The sequence below is a fragment of the Phyllopteryx taeniolatus genome, chromosome 3 (genome assembly GCF_024500385.1).
Source record: "Phyllopteryx taeniolatus isolate TA_2022b chromosome 3, UOR_Ptae_1.2, whole genome shotgun sequence".
NCBI classification, from domain to species: Eukaryota; Metazoa; Chordata; class Actinopteri; order Syngnathiformes; family Syngnathidae; genus Phyllopteryx; species Phyllopteryx taeniolatus.
The window spans coordinates 5977407-5983650 of NC_084504.1; positions in this window are offsets into that span (position 1 = coordinate 5977407).

The following is a 6244-nucleotide window of genomic DNA, read 5'->3' on the forward strand; positions in this document are numbered from 1 at the left end:
CAACCAGCTGCTAAAATTCGTTGCAAATGCTTTACCAACTAAAAACAGCAGGTGGCAGCAAAGACCGGACAACATTATGTCATGTGGCTACGGCTGTAGGAGCCACAATTCACTGTACAGTGCTTTTTGCCTGTGTATTAATTACAAACTTTCACTTCCACCAAGTGTTTGCACACACCTGAATCTGATCAACAACAAAATGGAAATGCCGACTTACTAAAAAGAAAGTGCATTTTTTCTTTCTTTAATAAAAAAAAGAAAAACATGTTGGATTTTATGTATTTATCACCTGCAATCCTAATTAAGGGTCTTGACTTAAAGTCGCCGTGGCACCTTATTTTTAGACATTAGCCTCTTGAGAAATTCAGAGAGGAGCAGCGCTAACCCCAAGGTGTGTCCGTCTGTCCGTGGCAGCTCCGTGCTTTGCATTTTAAACAGTTTGGAGGGAAGGGGAACAACAAAGCAAGGGAAAAGAAGTTTGTCAGAGTTCATTAAGTATCAAGGGAATATCGCTGGAACTGGCAGCGTAAGCCGTGCTGGGGCCCTGGTGCCATTAATCACGACTGACATGAAACTACGGGCTGAGGGAGGATGGTGGAAAGGAGGCAGATACTGCTAGTGATTATTGTAGGGTCTGTAAGGGTCTCATGCAGTCCGGACCAGGGTTGCTGAATGCTGTAAAGTTCAGGAAAACCTTGCAAAAAAATGATACTCCTACCAATCAGTTGAGAGGTCAAAGAGTAGAGAAGCTGATCTCACCCTCATTTATTTTTGTGCTGAGCCTAATAGCCAACAGAAGAGAGAGAGAGAGAGCAAGAGAGAGAGAGAGAAAATATGGTAATTACACAGTGCCGCTCATATATCTAAGTCTGCTTGACAAGTTTCTGCTTGGACCCCCGGAAGCATTGTTGCAGCTCCGCACGCTGCATGCCGCCACCCTGGAAGAAGGAATAAATGGAGGAGAGAAATAGAGTGTTAGAGAATACTGGTGAGTGGGGAAGATGGAGGCCTCTGTTAAGTGCTGTGCTTGAAAGCCAGTCTGGCCTCATTAGCTGTCAGTTGTAACAATACTGAGCTGGCAGCGAAGACTGCTCCCAGTCTCGGTGCCATAAATCACAGGCTGACAGGGTCCTGACAGGGCTGGGAACTTACACACATGCAGGACTCGCTTGTGCTCTGGCTCTCTGCTGCTCTCTTTTCTTCTTCCTTTTTCCACCACTCTCTCTTTCTCTATTTATCCTCCCACTCCCTTCTCTTTCTTTGTTGGTACCACTCCCCAGATTTTGGTTTTATATGTCTTTCCTTCTCAGTCTCACTCAGCTCATTGCGGCTTGATCGCAGACAGCTCAGGATTATGCTTGGACGAACACACTTAAGCTTAGGTTTTCTCTCTGTCCCATATACTGTATTGTTTATATACAGTATGTAGTGTATACTACATGCCTGTGTGCCTCGATAGGACAGCTTTAGTAACATCTGAAATAATTTGATGGATTATTGAATGATCGATCTGCCTGTGTCTAGTTTGTTCACCCTGCTCTGTTAATATAGTTTATATAGAAGTAACACTTATCATGCTACGGTACGAGGGCCGCACGACAATTATCGGGCCGATTTGAAGACTTATCACGTTATATCGATAAATCCGATAACATTCAAAATAGCGCCGATAAAAAACAAATCTAAGAATGAAAATGAAAATCCAGCGACGTAAGAGACTTTGCTGTCCGTACGTCTGGGTGAACAAATCAAGCGCTCGTTTTTATTGAACCCAGCCAATCTAAGCTGAGAGGGGGCACACAGTCAACATGGCATGGAACGCGTGGGATTTCTTAACCTTTTCAAAGGAAGACATTTCCCTTGCTATTTGCAGCAAATGTTCCGCACACATTCTGCGGGGGGGCGGTTGGCGGGGTGAACTATCGAGCTTCAGATTTGATTAGATCAAAAAGTAGCAAAGTACAATCTTGACAAGCCAGTGTTCCCTTTTTCACAGAAGGAAGGTTGTCCTGTTCAGATATAACTGTTGCGTTCTCTATCTCCTCAGGGGGACGCCCGTGTTTAGATGCTTGCAACTCCGTCTTGCTGACAGCATCTTTAGTTGTCGGCTCTACCACTCAAAGGATGTTGCGTGGCCTCTGCGTTTTTGGTTCTACTCATGTATCAGTTTAATCATTTCTCTCTCGGCAAAAGTGATGTGTTTGATTACATATAAAGGTTTGAACAAGATTTTCTTGCAGTCGACGCTAATGTGATGAAAATTTAGTCAAAGTCATCATTGATATATTTTTTCTATCACAGTACAGTGGTCCCCGACCATATTTGTGCCAAGGTCCGCTTTGACGTAGGCCGAAAGACATTTTTCGACGGACAGCATAGAAACAAAAACAAATAAAAATACAACTCACCGTGACGCTGAATGTAGTTGTTGTAATTAGTGGGAGCCCTGCGCATGTTTTCCTTTTCAACAAGCTAGTCGGTATCATCTTGTGTTCACTGGCATAGTGTGTTGTTAGACGGGATATTGTAGCCAAGCCCCAAAAAAGTAAGCATTCCTTTTCTAGTGCTTCTATTTCACTTGTGCTTGTATTGTATTTGAGGATAGACTTGCATATTTTTGAAGTGACGGTGCTCCCGATCTCCTTTTTTTTTTTTTTTTTTTGCTAAAGTGTTCCAACAGGCTTGTAGCATACGCTAGCCATATACACTGATGTCAGCGTTGTGATGTTGGTGGGCCTTGTATCCTATATCTTCTATGATGACTAAAGTTCTCATTTGCACACAATTGTCTGCGCATCACCTTTTTGCCACGACGAAAGAGCTTTATTTTAGGCCACTGCCCTTGTTGCTCGCACCAGTCCCACGGTCCCGCTGGTAAGACTAGCGGTGATTGGAATAGTCAAAGGTTGCGTCGCTAACTGCTATTCTCTTCCACAACCACCTTATTCTCGTACTCTTGGACCCATGCTGACATATGAAGAATGCGTCATCTTGTCGGGTGGACATTTCGCTACTTCACAGCGCATTATAGTCCAACGACAGCAGCAGACAGGCAAGTTGCACATCTTCCCCTTCGACTTTAAGCTCTGCCATGAGTGCGCCGCTTGAAGGTCATAAACAGATTATTTAAAGATGACTGAAACACAGACATGGTGTGTTTTTTTCCATTGTGACTATGATTTTATTTGCATGTGGAGGAAGTTATGGTCCATTTGCATGTTTGAGCTTGAGCAGCAGCTACTAAAGCTGTCTGCCGCCATCCATTATGGTGACGTGTGTTGATATGTGTGACACAACTGGACCGGAGAGAAAGGAAGCTGAAGAGTGTGGGCCATCAATCATCACTTTTTGACACGTACACACACTTTGTTGGGGGATTGGGGACTGAGCATTCAGCTGGAATGAACCCAGCTAACATGTTTATAATGTGCATACATACGCACGCTTGTATACATACAGTGGGTACGAAAAGTATTAAGACCCCCTTAAAATTTTCACTCTTTTTTATATTGCAGCCATTTGCTAAAATCATTTAAGTTCATTTTTTTTCTAGATTAATGTACACGCAGCACCCCATATTGACAGGAAAAGAAAACGGAATTGTTGAAATTTTTGCAGATCTATGAAAAATTAAAAACTGAAATATCACACAGCCATAAGTATTCAGACCCTTTGCTCAGTATTTAGTAGAAGCAGTCGTTCTGTCCCTGCAGCTGAAAAACACCCCCACAGCATGATACTTCCCACCACCATGCTTCACTGTTGGGACTGTATTGGACAGGTGATGAGCAATGCCTGTTTTTTTCTCCACACATGGCACTTAGAATTAAGGCCAACAATTTCTATCTTGGTCTCATCAGACCAGAGAATCTTATTTCTCACCATCTTGGAGTCCTTCAGGTGTTTTTAAAAACCAATTTTTTTTTTTTTTAGTAAACTCCATGGAGGCTTTCATGTGTCTTGCACTGAGGAGAGGCTTCCGTCGGGCCACTCTGCCATAAAGCCCCGACTGGTGGAGGGCTGCAGTGATGGTTGAGTTTCTAGAACTTGCTCCTATCTCCTGACTGGATCTCTGGAGCTCAGCCACAGTGATCTTTGGGTTCTTCTTTACCTCTCTCACCAAGGCTCTTCTCCCCCAATTGCTCAGTTTGGCCGGACGGCCAGCTCTAGAAAGGGTTCTGATCATCCCAAATGTCTTCCATTTAAGGATTATGGAGGCCACTGTGCTCTTATGAACCTTAAGTGCAGCAGACATTAGTTTTTAACCTCCGCCAGATCTGTGCCTTGCCACATTTCTGTCTCTGAGCTCTTCAGGCAGTTCCTTTTACCTCAGGATTGTCATTTGCTCTGACATGCACTGTGAGCTGTAAGGTTTTATATAGACAGGTGTGTGGCTTTCCTAATCAAGTTCAATCAGTATAATCAAACACAGCTGGACTCCAATGAAGGTGTAGAACCATCTCAAGGATGATCAGAAGAAATGGACAGCACCCGAGTTAAATATATGAGTGTTACAGCAAAGGGTCTGAATACTTATGGCTGTGTGATACTTCAGTTTTTCTTTTTTAATAAATCAGCAGAAATTTCAACAATTCCGTTTTTTTCTGTCAATATGGGGTGTTGTGTGTACATTAATGAGGAAAAAATGAACTTAAATGATTTTAAGAAATGGCTGGAATATAATAAAGAGTGAAAAATATAAGGGCGTCTGAAAACTTTCCATACCCACTTTATAGGATATAAACAGAATGAGTTCACAGCTGGGTAATATGCATTTGCTTTTGGAGGACAAGAGTGGGAACCCCCACCTCCAGTGCAGCATGTCACTGGCCAGCCCCAATAGTACTGGATTTAACATTGGGGTCAGCTGAGGTACAATGAATGATGAACCGAATAGACAAAATAGATTTGAATGGGTGGAACGGTGGACGACTGGTTAGCACATCTGCCTCACAGTTCTTAGGTCCCAGCTTCAAATTCACCCTTCCTGTATGGAGTGTGCATATTCTCCTCGTGGGTTTTCTTCTGGTATTGCGGTTTCCGCCCACATTCCAAAAACAGATTGGGTGGCAACTAGTTCAGGGTGCACCCCGCCTCTCGCCCAAAGTCATCTGGGATAGGCTCCTTAGTGAGGATAAGCGGTTCAGAGAATTGATGGATTGATAAATGATTTGAATAGTACCCTGTGATAATTTCAACAGTGAAATGCAAAATTACATCATCCGCCCATTGCATCCGCAGCACGCATGACACAACCTTATTTCAATTCATTTATTAGAATTTCTTAATTTACAGTCATCCATTAGGGCCAGTCTGGTGGCTGTCCAGGACGCCAGACGCCCGGTGCTTGGCTGGGACATTCAGGTCGGCCAGGATGCCAAGCACAAGCGTTTTGAGTGGGTTGTTCAGGCGGACGGCCATGAATATAGATTAAACGGCAATGCAGGAACCAGGGATGAGGATTGTGTGCGCTGCCCAAGCAAGTTCAGATGACCTTTAATTGGGCGCCTCCGTTAGCCACCATGCGCATGTCCCGGATAGATGGCCAAACGGGTCAACAAGTGCTTTGAACCTTTATAAGAAAACTCGGGGGCTGATCAAAATTTTTGCACCTTCAGAGTCAATCGTCAAGGGGGGGGGGGCTTAGTTTATTGCCCCTTCAACACCGATTGATAGGTTTTCAGTTATTCTATGAAAATCCTATGCTATGACTTTTTCCTGACTTTAATTCTTAAGTGAAATTAAACAGGCCTGTCACAAATAAGAATTCGTCGTGCTGCAATTAGTAATCGCATATTCCACTGACAATTCTATTGGAAGAATCAAGTATAAGGATAAAATATAATTTTGCTTGGTGAAAGAGCAATTATGACTATACGAGCATATGAGACAGTTCACTTAATAATGAAAGACCAATTGGTTTCCTCTTAGATAATCAACAGTATTTTTCTTAAATTCATGTAGTACATATAGCTACTGCATTTTATTGTCTACAAACATTTCTAGTGAGGCAATTTCAAACAAATATAAATAGATTTCAGTTTAATATTGGAATTTCTTGTGAATATAAAAAACAAGGTGTTAGTTAAAAAAAAAAAAGGAACAAGTTTGTCATCTTGTTATAAAGGTACAATTTTATCCAACTGTGGTATCTCAGTCAGAACACTCGGGGCACTATGTAACGACGTCAAAAAGAGGCAACGAATAGGGCACGAAGAAAAATGTAGTGTGCTGATCGATTGGT